The 27,998-nt window shown below is 42.3% G+C and overlaps 1 long non-coding RNA gene across 3 annotated transcripts in view; it reads left to right on the forward strand.

The window, feature by feature from the left end:
* Positions 1–27,998, forward strand: part of LOC141418234 (uncharacterized) — a 125,920-nt gene that overhangs the window by 51,828 nt on the left and 46,094 nt on the right. Inside the window, exons 2-4 of one of the 3 annotated variants that reach the window (XR_012442924.1) lie at positions 8,153–8,244; positions 10,920–11,185; positions 26,877–27,996. This is a non-coding gene — a long non-coding RNA (uncharacterized lncRNA). Of the gene's footprint in view, positions 1–8,152; positions 8,245–10,919; positions 11,186–26,876; positions 27,997–27,998 lie in introns of those variants that run through there. The other 2 variants (XR_012442922.1, XR_012442923.1) reach the window with 2 other exon arrangements.

Genomic DNA, 27,998 nt, shown 5'->3' on the forward strand with positions numbered 1-27,998 from the left:
TGCACATCATACCCCTACCCCAGTCTGCAAGCAGCTCAGCATGGAAAGACATGTGTCCTGCTTAGGGGAGGAAGGGATGCCTAAATTCAGACCTTGGCCTTGAAACCCAGGCAGGTCTGCTATAGTGAAACTTACTGCCAGGCAGTCCCATGACCCCTACTACCAAGTCATACAAATGGACTGAACCACTTAGATCAGTTGGCCAGACAGCAAAGAGACTGCTTCATCACACTAGCCTTGGGAGGCAGAGCAGGGGGCAAGAATCCACTCAATGGGGAGCAGAAAACAAAAGCTAGCACAGAACTTTATCTTAGATTCCAGTGCCAGGCTCACCAAGGCAAGATGCAGCACTGGGAGGACTGGGAGGAAACCAAAGTCCCCATGTGCAGGTTACAACTCCAAGATGGAACCTCTAGACTTATCCTGCCATCAGTCAGAGACCTGTGTACCAGTGAAATAGCCTTCAGCATTGACTTACACTGCTTCCAGTCTTGGAGTGGGTCTAGGGTTTCACACACACACACACACACACACACACACACACACACACACACACACACTGCAGGGTCCTGGGTCTGGAAAACTCAGGGGTGACATAGCTTAGCATCAGCCTTGTGGCCAACTGACAGTCTGCACTGCCCATCCCTCAACTCAGACAGCACAACTATCACCAGGCCAGTGGTCACACAGAGATCTGGAACGCTGCACCAGGAAAAGACTTGTGTTCCAGTGGGATGGGCTCATGCTTTGGCTTGCATTATCACCAGCTGTCATTTGGGACACTGTGCCCTTGACACTCCAGATTCTGTGGATGAGGTACAGGTGCAATCCAGCTCAGTGGACTGGATTGCATGTGTAGAAGACCAAAGACTGCCTTCATAGACACTGCCTCACCTTCTGGCAGTAGTGTGGAGGAAGACTCCATCACTGGGAGTAGGGCAAAGGAAGGTCAGTGTCTGGAACTTGGAGCCAGGTGGGTGAAATCTAACACTGGAAGAGTCCCCAGTCCTATGCCTACATGTGATGGAACTCTGAAACAGCCCTAGTGCCAGAGGAAGACACACAGTGCCAGTCTTTTAGTTTTCTGTTTCATCCAGCATCACCTCTGACTGGCTGCAGCACACTTGGCCCATAAGTCCACCTCAGAAATAGGGAGCCCAGCCCACGGGCAGAATAGGTCTTGGTTCTTCCCCAGTACTGCGCTGGTCTTGGCAAGCTGTGACCTCAGGGTGTGACAAATTGTGACAGTGTTGGTGGGCCCAGGTGTGACATAAGAGCCTGGGGCTGGCCCATTCACAGTGATACTGCCCAGAATGGGACAGCATCCTGCAATGCCTGATCTGCATGCCTGTTACTGAATGAGGCATCTGGGGGGTACCCCAGCCCCAAGGAGAGGCTTTTGTGGGGGAGACCTCTAGGTACTCCCATCATTCATTCTGAATACACCAACTGCAGATTTTGTACAGTCACGGGCTTGGGTTTCACTCTAGGGCTGAAATAGTGAAAACATACCTCAGTTGACTCACAGCAATTTTACAATGTAGTGCTACATTGTAAAAATTACTATAGGCTCAGGAAAAAAACAAACAGCCAGCTAAGAATTTCTGGAAAGACAGGCACAAGCAAAGCCTGATTAGGAAGACCAGAACAAATACTTAATCCTTCAATGTCCAGATGACATCACATGATAGCAAGCATCAAGAGATTTAGGGAAATCATGACGTCCCTGAACAGTCAAAGATAAGAAGTAAGAAACTGACCAGATAGTGACCATTATGGTAGAATTCACACATAGAAAATGTAAAACTGCTGATTTAAGGAAACTCGATGGGATTGATGAAAACAGAGAAATTATTCAGTATTTCAACAGAAAAAATAGATGGAAACAAATTTCTAAAACTTTAAACACAAATGTGTCAGCTGCAAAATGCACACAGCAAAATTAACAACCTGATAGAAGGCATTGGCAGCAGGATAGATCAGATGGAAGAATGAGCTGAAAGGCTAAGAAGAGAAAAAGAAGAAAGGAATGAAAATGAAGAGTGCTTACAGGAATTTTAAGGCTCTATTAAAAGGTCAAATATTCTGGTTATTAAAGATCAAGAGGGACTTGGGAATGCCAAAGGGATAGAAATACTATTCAAATAAAATTCTAGAAAACTTCCCAACCTCAAGAAGGATACAGATATCCAGGTACAGAAAGGACAAAGGTCAACAGCCAGGTTTACTCATGTCTACCCCAAGCTCTCGAAGGCAAAAGGTAAAGAGATCTCATAGCTGCGGGAAGAAAGAAACATTTGTGAGTGTCCCAGTTTTCCTGACAACACACTTCTCAGGAGAAAACTCACAGGCCAGGAGAGGATGACATGAGATTTTCACAGTACCAAAGAAAAAATAGTCACCAATAAAGCCACCCTTTGGAAATGAAGAAAAGGTAAGGATGTTCCCAGACAGAATAGCTGAGAGAGTGCATCTCCACCAGACCATTCTACAGCAAATGCTGAAGGAAGCTCCCAAATTGAAAGAAAGAGACATTAAAGAAAGGGTAGGAAGACGACACCAGAAGTAGAAAGAGCAACTAGACAAACAGAATGGATTAGTATGGGAAACCTAGTCTTTAAAATGAAGACTAAAAGCCAAGATAACTGATAATAATGACAGCTTAATAAAACTGACAACAGATAGGCCACATAGGAAGGTATAAAGTGGCAAATGTAGGTGTTGAGCTTAGTCAGATCCTCTGAAACGTGTACGACGGACCATTTAGTGTTCTCCATGCTGGGGGTGAGGCTCTATCACACGGACATGTCATAATTCAAACAATGCCCCACTGTTGAGTGTTTTCTTGTCTTCTCGCTTTTCTATCATACACGATCCTGCAATTAGCATCCATGTAGAAAATGCTTGCCATGAATATCTTTTGAAAGGCAATATCTCCTTTGACTATTTTCTTTTTTATTAGCACATATTAATTGTTCAAAATAAGGGGTTTTATTATGACATTTTCAGACATTCCCATAATGTATTTTGACCATGTCCTCCCCCATTGTCCCCAACTGTCCCCTCTGCCACTTCTCCTGGTCCTCTTCCTCTTCCTTAATAACACCCCTTCTACTTTCATGAGTTTATATTTTAGATTCCACATATAGGAGGAAACATGTCTTACTTCTCTGTCTGAGTCCAGCTTATTTTGCTTAACATGAGGTCCAGTTGTACCCATTTTTCTGCACGACATGATTTCATTCTTCTTCATGTCTGAGTAATTGACCACTATGTATAAATTAAATTATTGGGTCAAAAATGTTATATATCTTGGTGTGGTGTGGTGGCCCCTGCCTGTAATCCCAGCACTCAGGAGGTGGAAGCAGAAGGATTTCAAGTTCAAGGCAAACCTGTGCCACATAGCAAGTTTAAGGCCAGCCTGGACTATCTTAATAATAAGACCTGTCTCAAACAAAACCAGTAAAAACAACTTTCATACATGTAAATTTCCTGGGAATATAGAAAGCTTTGTTCCATGCAGGTTTCCTGTTTGTACACCTTAAACAATGCATCAGTAAGTCTAGAAACTTACTTTCCAACCTTATAAATTTTACAGACAAAAATTTTTCCTTAATACATTTCCTTCCTGTTGTTACAGAATTTTGCATCATATTTGATGGGTCTTCAGTTTTTGGCTTGGGATTTTGATTTCTGGGAATTTAAAATTTTTAAATCAGACTTTATACCATATGATCCTTTATCTCTTCAGCTGTCTCCAGTAAGTAACATCATTTGTCAATGACATCATCACCACCATTGTAACCTTGACACACAATAGCACCTCAGATGTCAGAGGTGCACATTTCCCCTAGTTGTACTTTTTTTTTTTTTTTTGGCCAATTTTCTTATTTCCCAATTAAGTTTCCCCTCAAGTTTCATTCTTTGGATTTTCATAACTTTGCTGGTGTAATTAATCTAGAAGAATCCCCCTGCCTCTTAGGGTGTGAGTTTGGATGACAATTGACTTTTTCTAACTCTAGAACAATTATCTAGAATATATACCACAACCTGTATTAAATTTAATTTGAACATTTTTTAAAGCTACATAGATTGTGTATGAAACTCTTTTCTCTAGTACTTCTACGCTGGCAAATCAAGCAGTCTGTGAACCAGAATGCACCAGCTTCCTTTTTGGATCTTTTGCTACCGTTTTGTTTGATCAAACGTCATATGAACACTCATCGTGTTTCCTTCTAGCTGATTTCTACACATTGTTTGTTCATTTTTGCCAATAACTCACACATGTAGAAAGGGCTGGGGGTCAGACAGACATTTCCCTTACTGGCTAGTCAACTTTGTCTTGCCAGTTATACTGAATTGTTCACATTTTATCATGTAGTAAATTATTAAAAACAGAAGGATCTATTTCTAGGCTTACTATTTTTCTTCCTTTGATTAGACTTGTCTCTTCCTAGTCATGTGCCTTAGAGTTTTTTGATATTTTATTTTAGCTCATCCTGGTGGGCAGTTTCTCATCTACAATATTTTCACTCTTTTAATTTTTCCAAAGGTTTTAGTAATTATCACCATAATTCCATCGACCTGTTCATTAGCTTGGTAATAAGTGTCATCTCTGCCATTTTTGTTCGCAATGTGTTGTGATGATTATAATCTCCCATATGACCTTGAATAAAACTGTATATTTTTCTACACTGAGATAATGCACATTTCATTTTAATTTTATTTCTAGGTAGCTCATTTTGTTATCCTATTTTCTAAGTGGCAGAATCTGTTCTAACGAAAGGCATGAATTTGGTTTACTTTATACTTAGCTACCTTTCTAAACACTCAGTGTCAATATGATTTTCTTAGAGATCAGTAATCACACTATTGGAAATCAGGGTAGTTTTGTCTCCTTTCCAATCCCTGATTCCATATCATAAGACATGCTAACACAGAAGGCACATTCCCCCATAAATAATGGGGTGTAGGATTAAATGAATAGAAGAGAAAGAAAGACTTAAAGTTCTTAAGGATCATTTGTCTCTTTAAAAGAGAGTATTAACAAGGTTTGGTTTATAATATGACAGCCAGCGGCCAATTGTCATCTAACTGGTATTGTAGCTTTATCTACTTGACATGCATGATACCTACATCTATTAGCTGTTGCCATGAATGGTCTATACAACAAGCCACCCTTAGCTCAGTGACTTACAATAACACTCATTTACTCTATGGGTGTAGGTTTGGCTGGGTTCCTCTGGGTTGGCTCTAGTCCTTCTCCTGGAACCGGCAGATGGTCAAGCTGTCCTCTTTTTATGCAATGGCCAAGGTACAAGAAACAGCCGTTTCTATAAGCACTATTCACACTGCCATTGGGACCTGACCTACTAAGTCCCACTGTCATAGTTAAACAGAGCCAAAGGGTAGAAGAGAAAGTCTCACCTCACAGAGAGACCCTGCAAAGTTACAGGACAAAGGGCATAGGTGTATAGTTTCACTAACAGGGAGCAGTGATGAATCAAATCCATAACCCATCTACCACAGTATCAAAATAATTCACTACAGTAAGACTTCTCTTTTGTTATCCTTTGTTACAAAGACAGGTTACTGCGTTTAAGTCTTTTTCCCTTCAAAACCATGTGCTTATTTGTGGTTTTTAATGTCATTTACAATGTCAGCCATAAGAGCAGATACTTGTTGAATGCTGTGCTGAGACCTCTGGAGCCAGCAGTGGAAATGAAGTGCTCCTCATTCTCCCTGCCCCCACAGCATGCAGCTTCTGAAGTGGTGAGGCCCACCATTCACAGGCCACATGTGTCCATTCTGCCAAAACATACCCAGACCTGTTCCATTTCTCCTTTCCTACTGGAAAGTCCAACCACACTCTGTACATGTTCCTTTGGAGTATCCATCTTTTTGTACTATCTTGATTAGCATCTCAGTGCGGAATTGAAAAAAAAAAGTATATTAAAGAAACCTCATTTAAATTGGTTTCTCAATGAGAAAGGATGTGGCCAAAAGGATTCATTGTGGGTGACAAAATAGACAGCCCAGAGGTTTGTGAGAGTCTAGAAATGGTGAGCCCAGGAGGCCAACTTACTAAAAGTAGCTGCAAGCCTAGGTAGACAGAGGAAGCCAGACAGGAGCACCATGCAGGGCTGTTGGGAGGAAGTGGGCAGTCGTGGGAGAGACAACTCAGCCTCTTCCTTCTGCAGCCACCATGGTGCCTCTCATGGTAACCCACTGGTAGTGTCTCATGGCCAACTTGGGAGAGGATGGTAAACAGCTGGTTCAGTCATCAGATTTGCAGTACTGCTCAGTTTTGGCTTTCTGTTTCACTGGGTTTAATAACTGTATCCAAATTCCTCCAAATTCTAAGAGGGCTAGGACTCCTCTTCCCATCATTAGTGCCACCTCCCCACTCCTGTACTTATAAGAGATTCCTAGTGACTTCTTGACTCTTTTTAGCATTTTGAATCCTTCTTTTCCTTCATTACTCTATATCTCTGTGAGAAATCCTATTACTTTTTTTAGTAACAGCTAAGAGAATATCATAATTCATTCATCATATTGTCCTCATTCATAAGAAAACCTCATTTTAGCTGGGCGTCAGTGGCTCATGCCTGTAATCCTAGCTACTCAGGAGGCAGAGATCAGAAGGATTGTGGTTCAAAGCCAGCCCTGGCAAACAGTTCACGAGGCCCTATCTCGAAAAAACCCATCACAAAAACAAAAGGGCTGATGGAGTGGCTCAAAGTGTAGGTCCTGAGTTCAAGACCCAATATAGCAAAAAAAAAAACAACAGAAAATTTCATTTTTCCAACTCTCTCTGGTTCCCTAGCTTTGTTAGACTGGGAGCCAACTCAAACTCAAACACACAGAATACTCAGAAAGACCTGTAACCTGAGCCCCATCTTTGTCACAACATCCTACAGCAACATCAAAGGCAATGTGCCCATTTGGATATCAGCAAGCAACCTGAAACTGGAGGTAGGAGAAGGGGAGAACTCACTTCCATAGGTTTTACAATCATTAGTTGATGTTAGACAGATGGATAGATAGATAGATGTATGCATATGCATATACACATGTGTATAAGTACACATACATACACAGTATATAGAGAACTCAGGTGAATATATTATATGCATATACATAACAGTGAACACACACACCAGCACAACACAGCACGGGGCCAGAGTGTGGCTATTTCTTTACCGAACAGAAGCTCTCATCACCTGAATCAACTTAAGTAATTTTCCTCGATGGGACCATCCCTTACTCGTGGACAGTTATGTTTATTACTTTTCATTAATTCTAAACTGCCACTCACCATCTTCCTGCATGTCCTCCAACTGTGTGTTTATTTAATGAATCTGTAGCATTCCTTGAGGCTGGGCATAAACTTTTAATGCCCCCTCTCCTCACATAAAGAAAAGGAGAGTATTTAAACAATGTGCTTTTGAAATCTGCTCTATAAAAACAAATGACCCAAGTTTTCTGTATTTTAATTACAGTGCCTGATAAGCTAAGTAATAATTCAACTCTGGTGAAATATCAGTGCTTCCAGGCTGTCCTTAGATTTTTCTTCCTCAATTCACAGCTAACAGTCTACTTGGGCCATTAGCAGGAGAAAAGTTATCTAAAGACTTTCTGCAAATAGCTTTGCATGTTAAAGACCTGATTTTTTTTTTTCTCCTGGCAGCATTTGGGTATGAACTCAGAGCATTGTACTTGCCAGGCATGCGCTCCACCATTTGAGCCGCACCCATAGTCCTTTTTGCTTTCGGTTATGTTTCATGTAGGATCCAATATTTTTTGCCTGGGCCCGCATAGACCACAATCCTTCTACTAAAGCGTCCTATGTAGCTGGGATGACAGGCTTGTGCCATCATACCCAGCCTTTCTTGTTGTCATGGAGTCTCACTAACTTTTTCCCGGGCTGGCCTCAAACCACAATCTTCCCAATCTCTGCCTCCTGAATAGCTAGGATTACAAGTGAGCCACCAAATCCAACGCAAGACCTGCTTTCTACTGGGCAAATTTTCATTATCAAAGGTCTGGCTCCCATGCCAGTATCAGGTGACCACCAACAAACACCTCCCAAATCCCCCTCCACAAAAAAATAATAAGAAAATCTTTTTCCCCACCATTTCCTTGGATGCAGGTGCCCAAAGGATATGGAGAAGTCTGCAGCTTAAGCATAGCTTTTGCTGAAGTCCAGAGATGATGGCCCAGGGTCTCAGTCCTGGTTAAGAGGTAGGTGATTAGTAACGATCCACTGCAGCTGTCATGAGAACTCAGTAAGATGTATTATTTAAAACACTCAGCACACAGAGCCTGGCACAGAGTAAGCACTCAAAAATGTCTGTTGTCACCAGTACTAATTATCATTATTGTTATTTGTCTTTGGAAAGCAAACCAAGGTCATTTCCACTGTCTCCTTCCTGCTGCCTTCCCTCTACTCTGTAATTAAATGACTCATTTCGCACCAACCTGAAGATGTCATGAAACCTAATCCTTCAGCGTATACCCACTATCTTATAACCCTGAGATAAGCATTTACCCAGGAGCAAATGTTGATAGCCCTCTGCAGAATTACCCTTAGTGCTGTACAGATGCTGCACCAGAGAGCAGCGTGGCTGTTTAAGGCAGTCAGCACTCTCCTTGAGGTTGGTGAGTAGACTGAACAATCTCAATCCCATTTCTGAGTAGCTTTGAAGCCCCATGATTACTTTCACCTGAGGACAGGCGTCTTGGCATTTCAGAAATGCACAGCCCTTCAAAAATAATGGGACAGGGTTGGGGAGAGGTGGGAGTTGTCTAGCTACATCTTCCTCCTTGCCTCACACTCTCCTACAGAACCTTTTCCACTACCCCAGGTCATGACCAAAAAAAAAAAGTTTTTTTTTTAATTTATTTAAGACAATTTAGCCACAGTGCTGACATTTCAATATATCCTAAGAGAAAAAAATGTATGCCTGATAATCTCATGATACTTCATGAGTTTAGAGTTCACAGCATTTTTAGATAGCACATAAATTAACATTTAAATAAGACATTGTAGAAAGTTTATATTATAAAGGACAAAATGTTCACTGTAATTCTTTTTAAAAGTCTAGTCCATTTTAAAACATCAATGATAAAGTTTTAGAAATCAAAAGAAAAGGAAAATAAGTCTGTCTGTATCCATTCCCCCCTAAATCTGTAATAATCCCTTGTTGGCATTTGTATTTTCTATGCCTGGAATAAAACTGACCAAATTTCCAGTAAAATGAATCAAATTTCCAAAGGCAATAACAGCTTGTACATTTGATTTAGCACCAACAAGGAGTATATTATCCCATGGACGATATAATTGTGTTTTCCTCTACCCCTCATTTTGCCCCACTTCTGCCAGGCCACAATACATAAGCATGTAACTCTCTTGCCCCAGGAAGGAATCTACAATGATTTAGGTTTATAAAATGCCCAAACCAGGCATGGTGGTGCACACTTTAATCCCAGCCCTCAGGAGGCTGAGACAGGAAGATCTAGAGTTCAAGGCTAGCCTGAGATATCTGTCAAAATCCTGTCTTAAAAACCAAGGCCTGAGGATACAGTGTGGTGGTACTTGCCTAGCATGTGGCACTTGCTTTCAAAAGCCCCCACCTGAGTATGTCTTACAGAGAAGAGACAAGTAACCTGGAGAAGTCCTTGTGACAGTCTCACCCGTTATGCTGTAAAAAGACTCTAAGGATTGTGACAGATTCATGCAAATAAATAAGTGTTGGCTATTGGGGTCTTTTTCCTTTTTTCATGATGCAAAATGAAAAATAGAAGGGAAAGATAAAGCCCACCCATTATTTTCAGCCTGGTGTTCTGAAGGATTGGGTCTCAAGACCTGGTTCTGTTTCATACTGGCTCAATAACTGTGGCTACTTGTCCTGTATGGGTGCTGCTTTCTTTATTTGTAATTGGAGGCATTGCAAGTCCCATTTGTGAATTATGAGAATTATGGAGATGGAATGAGAAACTTCATTTGCAGTCACAGTACTTGGGGAATGTGGATCTTCAATACAAGTGAGCTCATGAGTTTCACACAGCCCCAAATGGGGCAGGTAGAACTAACCAAATGGTGCTCCCAAGAAGCTTTGCAGAGCTCCTTAGGCTGTGTGCCTTGGAGGCAGGAAGGGGCTATCCATCACACACTCCTCCCAAGTTTTCTCTGAGGAATGATAAGATTGACTTCCCACTATTTATAAGGTCTACTATAAGATTCAACTGACAAACCTACCTAGAGTAGTTTCTGTTTTCTGGACACACTTGTGGCTCTTAGAAGGCAAAATTTTACATATTATATCTGCTCTCAACAAGTGTGGACATGCTCACTGTGATACGTATTTTTCTTTCTTTTGGCTGGGCCATTTGTGGGAAACCACCCTGTCTGTTGAGCACATGGCTTGACCCCAGATAATGTCATTAGAGAGACAGACCTTCTGATTTGGCCTTTCTTTCCCTAAATTCATTGCTCCTGTGACTACTGAATTACCCTCACAATGCAGACTAAAACACCCTAATGAGCTGTGTCTGCTGACATAGCAGCGCCATTACTGTAAGGGTTTCTCAAACTTTGACTTTAAAAACTCAGGTCATGACTATTTTAGTCCTAACAGAAACATCCCAGTTATGGCGAATTATGTACACAAACGACATCCAACCCAGATGTCAATATGTAAGGCAGGTGGTACAGAGGTGAGAGAGAGATCCCCAGACCATAGGCCAGTACCACCTTAGTGTGCACAGTAGAAGTGATGATAAATCTAAAATGTCTTTCCACTGGTGTCTTAGTACCTTCATCCTTGGACTGGTCTTGGGAGACATACCCAGATGGTCGTTGCATTCTGAATATCATCTCTGAATCATTATAATATTTAATATCTATGCTTCCATAGCTGGTATTAGCAGAAGCGCTCATCCTCAGCTGAGCAGCGACATAGATCATGGTTGAATGGAGTTGTTACTCATGGGGAAACATACAGAAAACACCTGCTGAATAGGACAGATATGGTCTGACCATCCCAGTATTTATCGGCCACCAATGAGAAGCAAATGTTTACTGTCTCATGGCTCAGCTGTGACATGCAAAGCTGCAGCTTCACATACCTGGAGTGTCTGGAGAGTTTGTGTGAGACCACCTGGCCCAGGTAGGAGGAATGAGGTAAGCCCCAGAAGTCACATCTACTCTGGGACATGGGTGCTTGGTAGGAATTGGGCTGGCAGTGGGGGATGGGATGAAGGATGAGTTTGAAGGAGGGGAACATATTCCTGTTAAAGGCACAGCACATAAAAAGCCAGATGAGAGGAGAAAACCCATAGTTGGTCAATAATTCATAGAATGATGTGGTATCTAAATATGGGAAGAGATTGTATCATGATCATTTAGCCTCTGCTCATCTGGGTCTGAAAAAAAAAAGAATTTGCAAACACTACTGAGAAGTGTTTAGGAGCATAGACCCTAGGGTAAGAGCCACCCGGACTCAAACCCCTGCTTCGTTGCTTTCTTGGAGCATGACATTGGGCTTGTGTTTCCATTTATCTGTTTAGTGTCTGTCTTTGTAAAATAATAATACAAATTCCATCTTCTGGTTGGTCATGAGGACTAAACACCATAGTCCATGTAAAAATGACCACCATTGCTATAGGTTTGGCCACTGGTAAATTTGAGGTCATCGTTTATGTTATTATGAACTCAGAAGGTTTGCAGTATACCTCCTCAGTCTCCTCAGTAAGAACTCCAAAAGCATCCATGCTACATGGTATAATTTGCACACAGCAAATTATACCCATCCCCAAAAGGTCCATGTGCTAGATGTTTGGTTCCAACGGGCAAGGTACAGGAAAGTGTTGGAAACTTTTAAGAGGAATGTCTTTGGGGCAGTAGGGGTGTAACTCAGAAGAGATTTGGTCATCACTTAACCATTTGGTCATTCTCATGAAATGATTGTTATAATAGCCTGAGCCTGTCCCCACTCAGTTCTCTGCTCTCCGATCTGTGATCTGATTGCTTGCTCCCTTCCTTGCTATCTGCCATGAAGTGACACAGCTCAGGGGCAATACTCACCAAAACCACATTGGGCTATTTAGACTGAGAGTGAATAAACCTCTTTTCTCTATAAAGTGAGCGTGTGTCAGCCATTTTATTACAGTGATGAGAAACTGATTGATACACAAAAGTTTATGTGATTAATGACAGCTCCAACTGTTGTTTCTTCAGAGGTTTTAAATGTGATCAAAGTCTTAATTTAAAGGGTGGAGTTTCTTTGGTAGAATTTAAGATAGACTATAGGAGATATTTTAGAGGACTAGATAACCCAGCAATTAATTCTTCCAGGGTGGCAGCTTGATTACACAGTGAAGGCTCATGGCATTTTGAGTTAAGTTCACTAAAAGTATTTCACCTGGAAGTCCTGGGGAACTCCTTGGTCTTTATGGTAACTTGGCTGATCACTTAAACCTCCCACGTTTCTGAAAAGTGAGAAATGGCATTATTGGGCCACAGCCATTGCTTCAGTAGCTGGCCAGCTCTTAAAAAAAAAGATCAAGTGGGAATGTAAGCTAGTAAAACCACTATGAAAAACAGTATGGAGGCTCCTCAAAAAACTAGAAATAGAACTGCCATATGATCTAGTGATACCACTCCTAGGGATATACCTGAAGGAAGGTAAGTCAGGCTCCGATAAAGGCACCTGCACACCCATGTTTATTGCGGTGCTGTTCACAATAGCCAAGCTATGGAAACTGACAAGATGCCCCACTACTGACAAATGGATTAAGAAAATGTGGTATTTGTTCACAATGGAATTCTACTAAGCCACAAGAAGAATGAAATTGTGTCATTTGCAGGGAAATGGATGGAACTGGAGATCATCATCTTTAGTGAAGTTAGCCAGGTTCAGAAAGCCAAAAGCCTCATGCTTTCTCTCATATGTGAAATATATTATGAAAAACAGGTCACACTAAGGGGAGGTCACATGAAACAGAGGGAGGGTAAATGAAGGAAGTTAAGAAGGTGAATATCCTTGATGTACTTCCTGTGTTGAAATCACCATAAGAAGGGAACAAAGGCAGAAAGAAGAAAAATAGAGGGGATGAACCAATTTGGGTTACAGTACATATATACATGGAAATGTCACAAGGAAACTCCCTGTGTAACTATCTTAAACAAACAAAAATGACATTTTTTTCTTTTACAACATCGGAAAACAGGAGTATGAAACAGGTCCTCCGAAGGTGGGGGTGGGAGTCAGTACCAATGACAGGGGGAGGATATAAGGAAAGAGTGTAGGAGGGTGAATGTGGTGGAATATTATGCACTCACGTATGAAAATGGAAAAATGAGACCTGTTGAAAGTATTCTAGGAATGGGAGGAGGGAGGGATAAAGGAGAATGATGGAGGGGGGAATTCAACTATGATATATGTAAGAACTTTTGTAAATACCACAATGTATGATACCCAGCACAACAATAAAATAAAAAGATCTGGATAGAACTTTCAGGTGTCATCAGCTCTGGTTCTACTGTGGATTTCTTTGACAACCAGAACTCCATTTCTCAATATAAGTAAATAAATAAAAGAGACACGCAAATAGAAATTACCCCCACCATGCCTCTATGAAAATAATGGCCTCTTTAAATGAGGGCTTTCAAAGCTCAAGAAGGAGTGTTTGGGGAGAATCCTTGGTAAGGCTCTGAACTTACCATATATTAGATGTCCTCTAGTGTTTTCTGACAGCTTCCTGCTCTGGAAGGTAAGAGCTGAGATCACCATGGAAACCACCTCATTTCCCAGGTTGCCCAGCAGAGAACACCTGGGAACCCCCTGACATAAGGATCTTAGACTGGTCCCAGTGAGGGGTCGGCATTGACTTAATACAGCCATAACTAGCCCTGGATCTGGGAATACTAGGATGAAAGGCACAGTATTCCCTTGAGAGGTTCCCAGCTCATAGGGAAATGACCCCATGTAATAATCTCTTATTTTAACATGAGACCTAATAGTTTCTTAAATCCTGTCTTGTTTCTTGTCTGCACGAGCTCTCCCATGATCCCTGTGAAACCAACATGACAGAGAATGTCATCCAGTTTTACAAGTATGTAAAAAATTCAGGTGACTTATCCATGGAGGTGAACAGAGAGAAACATGTGCTGAGTGTGATAGACAAGAGTCTGGGTTTGTTATAAGATCTTAGTTTAAACTCTTATCCTCACTGCTACCTCACAATCAACCTTAAGCAAAGCATCTGTCATACCCCAGCCTCCATTTCTTCCTTTATAAAAATAGTACGAGAGGATAATTTGTAAGGCCACATCTCACTCTGAAATTTCTAGCCTTGTCCAACTGTTAAAGTCCCAAACCAATCACATCTCAGAAGTCTCATATTGAAAAGCAGAATATACAGCAACTGCTTCATTTTTGTGTGTGTGTGTGTGGTACTGGTTTTGAACTCGGGGCCTCACTCTTGCTAGGCAGGTGCTTTACCACTTGAGCCACTCCACCAGCCCTTTTTTTGTGTTGTGTATTTTTGAAATAGGGTCTCGTGAGCTATTTGCCTGGGCTGGCTTTGAACCATGATCCTCCTGATCTCTGCCTCCTAAGTAGCTAGGGTTACAGGTGTGAGCTACTGGTGCTTATTTTGATCCAACAGAGAAGAAGGCTTTGGGATTCAATTTCAGAACAAGACTTTGCCAGAGTGCCAAGACTAAGCTACTTAGTCTTTTTGTAGACATAGTTTAAAGGTTTTTTGACATTGTTTGCGTTCACCCATCTTACCTCATGAGTGATATCATGATGTCCCCCATAGAAAACAAACACATAAAATTGTGTTCAGTGTGACTGTGGAGGTGTGTGGGATTTCACGGTCAGGACAGTTGGCGCCTTCATCTAAGCATTTCTTTTGTTTGGGTTTTTAACAGGAGATGGTTCTTTTTGTGTGGGGTGTTGTGGAATCAATGGACCACTCACAGGAAGAAGGCATGGTCTATTCTGAGTCCGTTCTTATTTTCTCCTTTTATAAGCCTATTACTCAATCCCCAGTGAATTGGTATATTCATTTTATACTGATAATATCATTAGGGGCTGATAAGTTTATAGATTATATTTATGAGCTGCTACAATCCATTTTTGAATGATATTCTGGACTGCTTTTTGAATAACAAATTGGTTTTAAATACTAAAACTGCTCCAGCTGGGAAATTTGAAAACAGAAGCTCTGTAAGGGATATGCAAGTGATTCTTTTTTATCTAACTGAAAGAGCTTAGTGTTCTCTGGTTTGGCAATGAATTAAGATAACAGAAGAGTGTAATAAGATGCTGTAAATCCAAGTGCGACGGGAGCACACCAGCATTTGCAGCCTCTTCCTGCTTCCATGGCTGGTCCTCGGTTTTGAGACTCATGTTAGAAATTCTACCAACCAAAGACTTGGTGATTTTCCATGCCACCACCAGTTATATGACTGGAATTTCACACTCTCTTTTCTTTGCTATCCTAAAGTCATCCCTACCATGGAATTTCAGCAAGGCAGCTCTCTATAGCCACTCACAGTTTCTGAAGAACCAAGGACTGAAATCTGTAAGCCCTCCCAGCAGAAGAGGGAGAAGTCCTTCAGGGCTGACAGGGAACACGAACAGCACACCACATTGTCTACCCCATGTACCAGGCTCAGCTATACATGGAGACCAGGCAGAACAAGTAAATGAGCAAACCCTCTTTGAGATCAAGCTTGGAAAGTCAGAGCAATGCATTTCCCTGACCATAGTTCAGCAATAGAATATAACCTGGCCAGATCCAATAGGGTTCGACGAGAGTATTCCCAAGACCTGCAAATGCCAGGTGTGCATCCTCAAACACTAGTCTGAATCTAGACAGTGACCATGAACATCTATGAGGAAGAGGTCCTGGCTTTCCCTCAAAAGTGACAGCTCCTTCCAAAATGGCACAGAAATGTTCTCTTTAGACACAGCTGGGAGCCATGCAAGGATAGGAGCAGAAAGTTCAAAATTCTTTCCACACCTTGGTTCTTCAGAATATGGGTAAAGGAAGAGTATGGTTTGCTTCCTCTCCTTCATTCCTTTCCACCTGACTTTTCTTGCATACACACCATACACAGAGAAGCTAGAACTGAAGGGAAAGGCAAGGAAGCAGGTACCAGCAGGTGCTGGGAGCTCCCAGCCCAGACTCCTCCCTTGCTTGGAGCGCTTTGCTGTGAACATGCACCAAGGCAGATGTTTGTGTATCCTGGATATGCTAAGGGGGGCGTCCCATGTAGACATGGTCCCATGTACAGGACCAACTCTGGAAGCCCCCAGAGGCCTTTCCTCTGAATGCATTCTGTCAAGATGCCTCCAGAATGACAGATATGAGGCTAGGAAGACACAGAGAATCCTACTTCTTTCTTCCAAAACAAGAAAAGGTGAGCTACTCCCCAGCAACCCCGCCCCCTGCCAGGCACCCTCCTCTTCCAGCTCACTCCCTGCAAGGGGTGAAGGCAGACACTCCAGCTATGTTGATACAGTGCGTGATGAATAATAGAAAGGCCAGACCATTGCAAACCAGATTTAGAGATGTGTTTGCTTAAGGAAAAGGTGATTTATTATGTCCCCTTCATTTTCTGCTGTGTTTGCATTTTGGGTAAATATCTGTACATTCATCAAAGTCTCATGCATTAATTTAGCCTGCCACCTAGAAAGGAGATATAATGCGTCAAACGGAGAGCACAAGATTATTTGCTTTCTTTATATTGATGGTGAGCTTCCCACATAGGAGGGTACACAAAACTTTCTGGTCACCCGGAATTCACCCTGTCTACATCAATGAGCCAAACAATTAATAGTAATTTACCCATTTTTGGTTTTTGTTTTGTTTTGTTTTTTTGGCCTCTGCTGCCTTCCCCCCCACCCCTTGCTCTCAGAGATAACAGTTGCCAAACAGGACTAAATACAGAAAGCAAACTGATGGCTCCTGGGTCAAGTTTGGCACAAGGACATGGTGTGCTTTTCTATAGAGTGTGCGTGTGTGTGTGTGTGTGTGTGTGCGCGCGCACATGTGTGCCTGTGTACGCATGTGTGCATGTGCACGTGCGTGTGTGTGCACATGAGTGTTTTAATTAGTTGGCAACATTTAGAAGACTCGATGTAAAAGTGTCATGGAGAAAATTAAAAATGTGACGATTCCAGACCCACTTTTATCCCCAGCCTTATCCACCACTCTCGGTAAAGTTTCTCCTTCCCCATGAGCTCCACCTCCGTATTGTTCTGCTCCTGCTGTGCTGCTGACCAGACACCTGCACAGGTTTCACTTTGAAACACGTGCACCAGAGAGAAGAATGTTCTATGATGCTCGGGGAGCTACAAGTGTTAGCTCCTGAGTCCTGTGGAATCCTTATATCCAGAGCATGTTGGTATTTCTTTTTTCAGGTGTCCCACTGAGAAGTTGCCAAAGCCAATGTGGCTCAGGAGGCAAATGCTGAAGCTAAGTGTGAGGAAAGAAAAAATAGACAAGAAGCAGGAGATGTGTGTCTCAGTTCTTGTTCCTCTCTGACTCACCCAGGTGACCCTGGGTGTTTCTTATTATCACCAGCTCCTCCCAGCTTCTATATAATGTGGACAATGGTAAGTTAGACAAGAAAACATCAAGCTTCCATTGGTTACACTGTATGGCCTCTTCCCGTTCCCCATCCGGTGCAGACCCCATGCCCTCTGACCTTCAAGGTGGGCTCAGCAGGGCCCTGTGCCTCAGGACTGCTCCCTGGTGAGCAGCTGGTGAGGTCTCTCGGTGGCTTGCTTCCATGCTTTGCCTTTCAGAGGGCCTCCCCAAGTCCTTCTTGCACACAGTGGCCCTTAGAGGACGAGTACACAGCTCTCAGGCCTCCTTTCTATGCCCCTTTTCCAAGGTAAATGAAACATCCAAGCATGAAATGATGCAAGCACAATCCTATTGTGTTCACAAGTGGGCATGATGGAGAACTGTTCACAATAGATACACCACTGCAAATAACAGCAGGAGAGCAACACTCATCCTAGTGTTTCCTGGAAAAAGCAATGACATCTGATGTGTATGTTACTGTGGTTTGAACTCAGGGACTCACACTTGCTAGGCAGGCCCTCTACTGCCTGAGCCAGCCCTCCAGTCCTATTTCTATAGTTTCTTTGGAGATGGGGGTCTCAATTTTTGCCCAGGCCTGCGTGGATCACAATCCTATTTTACACTTCTCGTTCCTGGGATGACAAGCACGCACCACCATGCTTGGTTTTTTTCCCATTGATACAAGGTCTCCCAAACTTTTTGGCCTGGGCTGTCTTGGAACTGCCATCCTCTTGATCTCAGCCTCCCACATAGCTAGAGATGACCGACACATACCCTGTGCCCAGCTGTTGGTTGAAGTAGAGTCCTTTTGATTTCAAACTCCCAAGGAGCTAGGATTACAAGCATAGCCACCAGTGCTTGGTTCACAGCTGCTCCTTTTGAGCCCTCTGCTCTTGTTCAGAGTCCAGAAAGGTACTTTGGAGACTTCTCGGGAACTTGACCTTCCTACCCTCTCCTGAGTCACTTACAGATGTACAACCAAGCCCTGCCCATAGGGTTTACAATTTTCTTATTTTGTTGGAGATGGATGACTCTTAGGTGCTAGATAAATGAGGACATCTCTCTTACTCAAATCTAATCCAAAGGGTGGTAGACCATGACCTTTTGTTTAGTGGGCATCTATATCCATTTATTCTAAATGGGGAAACCAATAATGCAACGCTTAGTCCAGTCCCTAACGATGAAGGCAAATATGCCCTCTAAAAACCTTCTTAAATGCCTACTACAAAACATTTAAACCTGATTATTTAATTATTTGAGATTTAATGAAACAATTACATGTGTGCGCAGAATGGAATGATTCCGCAAGGTATCAGATGTGAGTTAATTTTCTCCTACATGACCATTATGGCTGTGGCGTAAATAAACAGTGAACTAATACAATAAAGCTTCTGAAGGTCCTCTGAAAATTGCACAGCCGTTGGGAGGATTCCCAGAGCCTAGCAGAGGCAAACACTGGGGGGCCGTAAAAGCAAAGCCTTTGGGAAAACCTCAGGATCCGTAACACAGCACATTCAAGCAGCATGAGCTCAGCGTGCCATGATATAACAACAGATGCAACTGCAGGGGGCTATGTCCTCTTTGCCCAGGCTCAAGTGCAACTTCAACACTTTTGTCTAATTTGCTGAGGTGGCTTTTCAATTCAGAGAGTGAATTTGGGGTCAAAAAAATTTTCAAATCACTCTAGTGAATACTCAGACATTAAAGAACACCTGCACAGCTCGTGATAAAAAATGCAGGTGTTGGGGGCTGCTGAGGACTGAGTTCAGCTTTGCTTTTTACTGATCTGGTAGCTTTGGATAGGTTGCTAAGCTTCTCTCTGCCTGGGTTCCCTCGTTAGCAAAATGGTGACTGGTAATCATGCTCATCACACAATGTCATGAAGGTCATAATGAGGTCGTGGGGGTTTTATGGTCATTGTCATCATACCATTGTCACATCAGCTTTCTTGCCAGCCATTGTGCAACATTTATCCTTTGGAAATGAGCGTCAATGCATTTGGCTGGGGATGTATGTAGAAGAGTCCAAGATGAGGGAGGTAAACGGCCCTGTCTGGACAAGTCAAAAGCACTCAGGCATGGACTCCAGACCATGCATCACTAGATATTTCTTTACCCTCCATTCTGGGACAAAGCAACCATGCCCTTCATAAGAGAGGACCAGAGAAGGGAACAGGGAGGCTAGTGTGGGGTGTCCAGTCTGTGTCTGTGATGTCAAGGTCCAGTGCCAAGCATCACCCACCAGGAAAAATTTCAATACCCCAGATCTGAAGATGCCTCTATTCTCTCCTTCCTGAGTGCCAAGACTCCTCTGCCTGGGATTGTGACACACTCACAACTCTTGTTCCACATACCATGCCTGGCACTCACTCTGTGAAAGAGGAACAGTGATGGGCAAGTGAACACAGAGCTGTTCCTGTGCAGATAAAACTTTGGTGGGAAAACAAGGCTTGAGCACCTCCACTTGGGTGTCTGCCTTGGTTATTCAGAAGTGTATTCCCAGGTCCTTTGCTGTCATTTGGATTCCATTGCTGGGTTCTTGAGGAAGGCAAGAGTGAGCCAAGAGGCAAGAAATCCCTGGAGAGCCACATCACTGCTTGCCTCTAGTCCCTCTTGGAAAAGGAGCCTCTTATTGGTGACAGTCTTGGGTAGAGAGGATGCACGAGCGCTGGGCATGGTGTGCAGAACAAAAGTTGTGAGCAAAAAAGTTGAATAGTGGAAATTGGAAACAAAATTGTTCAAAGAGGCAGAAAAGGTCTACTCTGCCAGTTTCTCCAAATGTTAACCTCCACCAAGCCTCTGACATGGCAATTCTATTCATTCTGGAAAATGAGAATTGAAACTCTAGTTAAACAGTTGATGAGAGAGTGGGTGCAAAATAATGGAACAGAAGTACTCTGCACCACTCTGTATGTATACATACATACTCTGTATGTATATAGTGGAGATCCCTGTGGGCTGTCCACTATATTCACTGGGTGTGGAGTTGACCATGCAGGACAGTCGTGGTTGGGGTGAGTGATTGACACAGACCTGCAGGCAATGACAAGGGGTGGGTGGAGGGCACAGTGGTCAGTGGTCCTAGCCTCTGTAACAAGGAGTGAGCCCAACAGTGTGTGGCATCATAAGGAATTTGGTCTGAGAGTACTGAGATTGAGAGTGGAAAGTTGTTCCACACACACACACCCTGCCCCATACAGACTCAGTATTAGATTCACACACACACACACACACACACACACAGAGAGAGAGAGAGAGACTAAGGGGGAAGAGGCAATGTGGCTTAGACATTTGTGACACCCTCAGTGAGGTGATAAAGTGGACAGACAACAGATAGACAGAGGCATCTGGGGTGAGTATGTGCCTGCCAGGAAATAAGAGTCTCCAAAGCAAGCACTCAGCTAGGAGGAATTTTTGACTCTTTAGTTTATCTTTTCCTATATCTATTTTCTACTTTTCATTACTTTCTTATTACTTTTGTGCTATTTTTTTATTGTTCTTTCATAGGATTTTTCTCCTTTTCCTCTCCTCTACTATCTCATTTCCCCCTTTAAAAATTACTGTTACTTTTATTAATTTTTAACTTTTTAGTTTATTCTATAATCCTTCAGCTCCTTTCTTTCCTTTTGTTCTAGGTGACGTACTTGTTTTTAATTGATATTGTATTTATGTAACTCGTTTATTTGTGTGTTGTGGTTATTACTAATGTCTGCTTTCTTCCTTCTGAGTGAAGTTGGGGTCAAGCCCAGCATCTCAAACACGTTGGATTGGTGCTTTGTTGCTGAATGATCCCCAAATCCCAGTTAAGAGAAATTGCATCTTACTCCAACAACAACCAGTCATGCTGGAACCTTGGCGGAGGGACACTTTACCTTAAAGAACAGGGGAGATAAAAGTCTCCAGATGACAACCTGGCCACAAGCATGCACTTCTGAGGGGGCAATGAAGTCCTGTTCCTGGACATTCACTCCCACAGCAACCTCAGAGAGAAATAACAGAACTCTGTGGGTTTGGCACCTACAAGGGACCGCAGCACAGGTTGCCCCCACACCCTGACAGCAGCACAGTGCAGACAAGACCAGATGGTGTGTCCCCCATTCGTAAGGTCTACAATACACCCTACTAAACTACCTTTGGGTACCACTCTTGAGATCTCTAGGGAAACTGGGTCACTAATGCTCTGCCACAATCTACCATTTACAGCCAGAGACACCACTGGAAAACTACACTATGATGTCTAGTTGGAATTAATTACAGCAGTATATGACAAACTGATAGCTAAGAACTATTTACTAAGAAGGCCTTCACATAAAAATGGAAGAGACATCACCTTATCCAATGTGCTAATCTCAATGCAGAAACACAAAGGATGTTCATAACTAAGGTGATGGGACTCCTGCAAACATCACCTAGTTCTCTAGTCATTGATCCCAAAGAAAATGAAGCGGATGAAAAGCTGGACAAAAAATTCAAAAGAATGATGTCAAAAATTATCCATGATACTAACTGCTCTGTGAACTATGGAAGCTAATGGAGAACATGAAAGAGCAATTCAACCAGGAGAGAAATTCTGAAAAATAACCAATTTGGTCTCACCCCCAAGGATGCAAGGACAAGTCTGTATATGTAAATCAATGAATGCAATTTAGCACATAAATAGAATCAAGGGAATTATTATATGATGATCCCATAGATGGAGAAGTCTTTGATAAAATTAAACATCCCTTCCTTATACAAGTCCTAATGGAACTATGCATAGTAGGATCATACCTTAACATAATAAAGGCTGAATATGACAAACTCATAGGCAACATCACACTGAAAGTGGGAAAGCTGAAAGCATTTACTCTAAAATCAGAAGCAATAAAAGTGTCCTCTGTCATCACCCTTATTCAATACGGTATTTGAAAATTTGGACACAGCAATCAGGCAAAGAGAAAGACATAAAAGGGATGCAAATAGAAAAGGGAGAAGTCAAATTATCCCTGTTTGCATAGTCAAAAATTCCATACAAGTCCTAATGGAACTATGCATAGTAGGATCATACCTTAACATAATAAAGGCTGAATATGACAAACTCATAGGCAACATCACACTGAAAGTGGGAAAGCTGAAAGCATTTACTCTAAAATCAGAAGCAATAAAAGTGTCCTCTGTCATCACCCTTATTCAATACGGTATTTGAAAATTTGGACACAGCAATCAGGCAAAGAGAAAGACATAAAAGGGATGCAAATAGAAAAGGGAGAAGTCAAATTATCCCTGTTTGCATAGTCAAAAATTCCATACTTAGAAGACCCTAAAGACTCCACAAAAATATTTTAGTACTGACAAATCCAGTAAAGTATCAGGATACAAAATCAACATACAAAAATCATTAGCTTTTATATATGCCAAAAACCAACTCACTGAGAAGGAAATTAGGAAAACAATCTCATTTACCATCGCTTCAAAAATAATACCTAGGAAGAAATCTATCCAAGAAAGTGAAATACCGCTACAATGAAAATTATAAAACACTGAAGAAAAAACTGAAGAGGATACAGTAGACAAAAAGACATCCCATGTTCATGAATTGACAGAAGTGATATTCTTAAAATAACCGTATCACCAGAAACAATCTACAAATTCAATGTAAACACCATCAAAACATCTGTGATATTCTTTACAGAACTAGAAAAAATAATCCTAAATTTCACATGGAAACACAAAAGACTGAATAGCCAAAGCAATCCTGAGTAAAAAGAGCAATGTCAAAGGCATCACAATACCTGCTTTCAAAATATCCTACAGAGCAATAGTAACAAAAACAACGTGGGGACTGGAGGTGTGGCTCAAGTGGTAAAGCACCTGCTTTGCAAGTGTGAAGCTCTGAGTTCAAACCCCAGTCCTACAAAAAAATTGGAAAACAAAAACATGGTATTGACATGAAAACACACATATAGACTAATAGAATAGATAAAGGACAAGAAATAATCATATGAAGCTCCCACCATCTGATTATTGACAAAGGTGCCAAAAACATACATTTGAGAAAAGACAGCCTCTTCAAAAAAAAAAAAAAATCACAGTGGTAAAACTGGATACTTGCAGTGTTCCCAGAAAAAAGGCATGTGTAAAGTTGAGACTGTGGAAACTCTTGCTGCTGAAGGCATTAGACCCACTTAAAAAAAAAAGCCATGTTTTTTGCACCTGGACAATAGGAAAGATGTCTTGAGGGAATCTCAGGAATTGTGCTGGACCCCACACATTGCAGGCTCAAGAGTGTAAAAGTTTAACTCAGTTGCAGATTTTACTTTGGTGAGAAGGCTCCAAAGAATTCCTACATGCATAGGGCTGCCTAAGAAAGTGTTGCCCTTGTGTTCAGCCATCTAGGGACTAGGAGACCACTGTAGCTATTGTCCAAGAGAGCACAGCTACTTCTTGAGCTGGCAGAAGACCTGGTTTTGCAAAAATGCAGAATAGGAGAGTCATGGAGTCATGGAGGCTTCCACCCAGATTTCAAAGGAAAGCCTAGAAGGTCAGGCAATGTGTACAGGATCACAAGGAATCCCTATGGGCAACTCCTGGGGGAAGGATGCATGAAGCTGTGAGAGTGAAGCCAAAGATGTTATGGAGACATAAGGAAAGTACAGCTGCCAGAAATATGGAATGTCTGCCAAGGAAAGTTGCAGTCAACTTGGACCCAGACCAAGAGAGAGGTCACATTGGTGACAATCAGCAAGGCTGTAGGGACAGGGTTCCCAAGTTCAGTGGAGCCCACACCACACCACCACATGTGCTGGATGCCAAACATGGATGCACAGGACTCATTGTTTTTCCCTCCTGGGTATTGCTTTTGTCTCCTCCCTCTCACAGCCAGCATGAGCAGGTCCCTTGACCTGAGTGGGAGTGACCGGGGATTAATAAAAAAGCACAAAGACAGACAGAGAAAAACTGGGGTCAGGTGGGTCCAACACTCCTGATGAGAGATGCTGGTGAAAACATGTATGGGAAAGTGGGGTGAAGTGCAGGTCGAGTTCTCATGGGTCCAGTTGCGGCAGGATCAGAGCAGCTGTGGTATGTTATTTAGTGCAGACTATCCTGCCTAGGTCAGCGTGTCTTGTTTTTTTTGCAAGGCAGCCTTGCCTCCCCTTGCCTTCCCTTGGCTGGGCCCGTGGCCTATCAGCCAAGAGGCCCTTGACATAGCCCTGCTCATGTCAGGGCTACTTCTACTGCCTCAGTCTCCCCTCTTGCAAGGCAGCCTTGCTGAACTTTGCTCACCTCCTTCGGCTTGGGGCTTTCCTTCTCGGCACAAATGACCTTGACAAGGCCATGCTCATGTCAAGATTTCTTCTCAGTCTATTTAGTTACTGGTCTCCCACACTCCCTCCTTTCATTCCCCATTCCTTCCTTTTGGAATGGGAATGTTCACTCCATGCCATTGCATTTTTGAAATATACAGTTTTCTTTTGGATTTCACAGGGGCTCACAGCTCAGAATTTGCCTTGAATCTCAGAGGAGATATCACACTAGAACTTTTGAACAGTTTTGGAACTGTGAACACTGAAGATACTGGAGATTGAATGAATGCATTGTGCATTATGAGGTAGACATGAGTCTTTAGTGGGCAGTGGTAGAATGTTATGGTTTGATGAGACACGTTTGGGTGTCAGGTTGACAAGAGGTAGACTTGTGATAGTTATCTTGTCAACTTCTTTGAATTGAGAAGCACCTGGGAGATCACTAAGGCACCCTTCAGGGTGTGTTTGTGAGGATTTCCAGAAAGGATTAACCAAGGGAGAAGACCAGCCCAGAATGTGGGCTGCATCATCCCATAGGCTGGAAACCCAGACAGAATTAAAGGGGGGTAGCCTGTTGTGGCAGACATTCTCTCTCTGCTTCCTGACTCCTCTCTTCCAACTTTGTGTCCCCAGGAGGCAAAGTCCAGTCTGTGTCATGGAGGGGCTGCCCCAAAACCGTTTTTCATAGATTGAGGAAACATTTCAGTCATTCCTGAGGTAGCACGGATGTAGGAGAGGAAGTGTCTAAGAAGGCTAATTGGGATGAACTGAGGGGAAAGTTACTTTGAACTTGATAAAGAGTCCAAATGGGAACCATTTTAAAGGACATGAATTCAGGTTTATGACTTGCAAGGGTAAGAGGTTTGTAATAACTTGCAATAAATTTGTGAAATGTGTGCATTAGAGAACATTTGCAATCTCTCAAGTCCATCCATGGACAGAGATTAGACTCCTACTCAGTGTTCTGGACTGTTCTCATGTTTCTACTCTTTTTTTCCCCTTTTTTATTAGCATACATTAATGACAAAAGAGGGCTTCATTGTGATGATTCCATAGATGGGTATAACAAACTTTGAACAAGTTCACCTCCTCTATTTTATAGTCACTTGAATAATACGTCAAAGTCTCAAGGAGCTTGGTAACCTGTTTGGGGATAAAGGCGTGAAAACTACACGCAACAGCACACTAGTAATATTAGAGCATATTTTCTTAAAATGTACTGCAAATATTCCCACCATGGACCAATATCAAGCCACCAGTATGATGTCGGTCAGTGGAGAGTTGCAACAGACTAAATTATACATTAGCAATTAACCTCAAGAGTAAGGAAGTGGCAAAGTAAGTGGCAAGTGTTGAGTATTTACTGCCTTTGTTTTTAACATCATTTATGTAGTTCTAAGTTTATGTAACTTAACTTTTAAATAATGGCTGTGTGTTTAACAAGTGCCTTATAAAATTCCTGAAATTTTAACAATGGGCTTTAATGAGCGGGTACCAGCCAGCTATGGGCCATAAATTATTTCTTGGTAGAACATAGCTACAAAATTCTAGAAGAGACTGAGGGTCTGAGACACTTCCTACAAATGGACTAGAAGCAAGTGTTAACCAATACACAAGTCCCTTGGGAATCCTCTTTATGCCTTTATTTCACTGGCCCAGAGATTTTCCCCAGTGTGGTTCTCCAGTGAGCAGCATCTGTCATACCTGGGAATGAGCAGAGCAAATCCTCCAGTCCCACCTGGACCTAATGAATCATAACAGCTTGAGGTGGGATCCAGAAAGCTGTGTTTTAACAAGTCCTCCGATGACTGTGACTTTCTAAGGTTATGAGAAGTCTTGACTAAAATGAAAAGACATTCTGCTCTGATCTTTCTTCCACTTATTACTGCTTGTTATCTCTATGCCTGTCCTGATGATTGTAGGGGTGTTATCTAATTCTACTAAGTATTCCTAATATAGCAAACACTTTTTTTTCCCTGTACAGCTCTGTCTAGCTACTAGCTACCCTGAAACCTTCTCCAGAAGTATCAAAGCTCAGAGATGTTTGAGAAGGACACCACCCCTTTCCTTCCCACATTCTGCAACTCGTGACTTACTGTAGCAGGGTGCAACAGCTCCACTCCATTCTGACTACAGATCCTGCAGTTTGTGTGCCCTGGTGGATCTTGGATCGGTTCTGAGCTACACTTCACTTCAGACCACAGTCCTGCATGCCCTTCTCGAGGGCTACTCTTCCTCTACCATCAGCTTCTCCTAAAAGTACAAATTCCCCTCTCAGGAACCTGACATGAGATGTTTATTTAAAATCAGAGTTGCTACACCACCTGCCATGGTCACACAGCTAATAATGTGACCAGCACAGAGATCTTAGCCTCCTACCACCGAGATCTCACTGCAGCCTCATTTCAGCCCCCAGAAGCCAAATGGTGCAGCTCAGAAGCCAGTGGAGGTGGCTGGGTTTGAGGATTGTGAACACCAGTGAAAATCTACTGTGTCAGGCTGGTCAGTGCCTCTGGGGGCCAGCCCTGAGACACCTTGCTAGACTCAAGCACTGGTATCTTTTGTATCCCAAGGTTGACCAGTTATCAGAAGAAAGAAAAGTCTTCAGGGCTTGGAGTTCTGCAGGGGGTGGCTTACAGCAGATGACCTTATTGCAACAGAAAATATAAGCTTAGATACAGAACAAACAATAAAACGGTGCTGTGTTGCAATTTTAATATAGATTGTATCCTTTTCCAAGTGGATCACGCATAACAGATTCAGAGAGAAATTAAGAAATATCAGCAAGGGAGGAAATGCCCATTGTCAAGAAATGGAGATTTGAGATAATTGTGAAGAGCTAATTTCCATCCTGAACCTTACCTTTAGCAGGGAAACTCCAACAGCGCCATCTGGTGGACTGTGCCTCAGAGTGAAGTCTTGAAATGTCCCCTAGCCAGCAAGAGTCCATCAAAGGACTACTGAATTGGAAGTCAGAAATAGGAATTTTTTAGATTTAGAGGAATTTCTACAACATTCACATTTGAAGGTTGCTTACTAATAAATGTATCTTACCTAAATCTAACCAAAAACTGCAACATTATTCTTTGTACATTTTCAGTATGTA

This window comes from Castor canadensis, chromosome 16, assembly GCF_047511655.1.
Source record: "Castor canadensis chromosome 16, mCasCan1.hap1v2, whole genome shotgun sequence".
In the NCBI taxonomy this organism is placed as follows: Eukaryota; Metazoa; Chordata; class Mammalia; order Rodentia; family Castoridae; genus Castor; species Castor canadensis.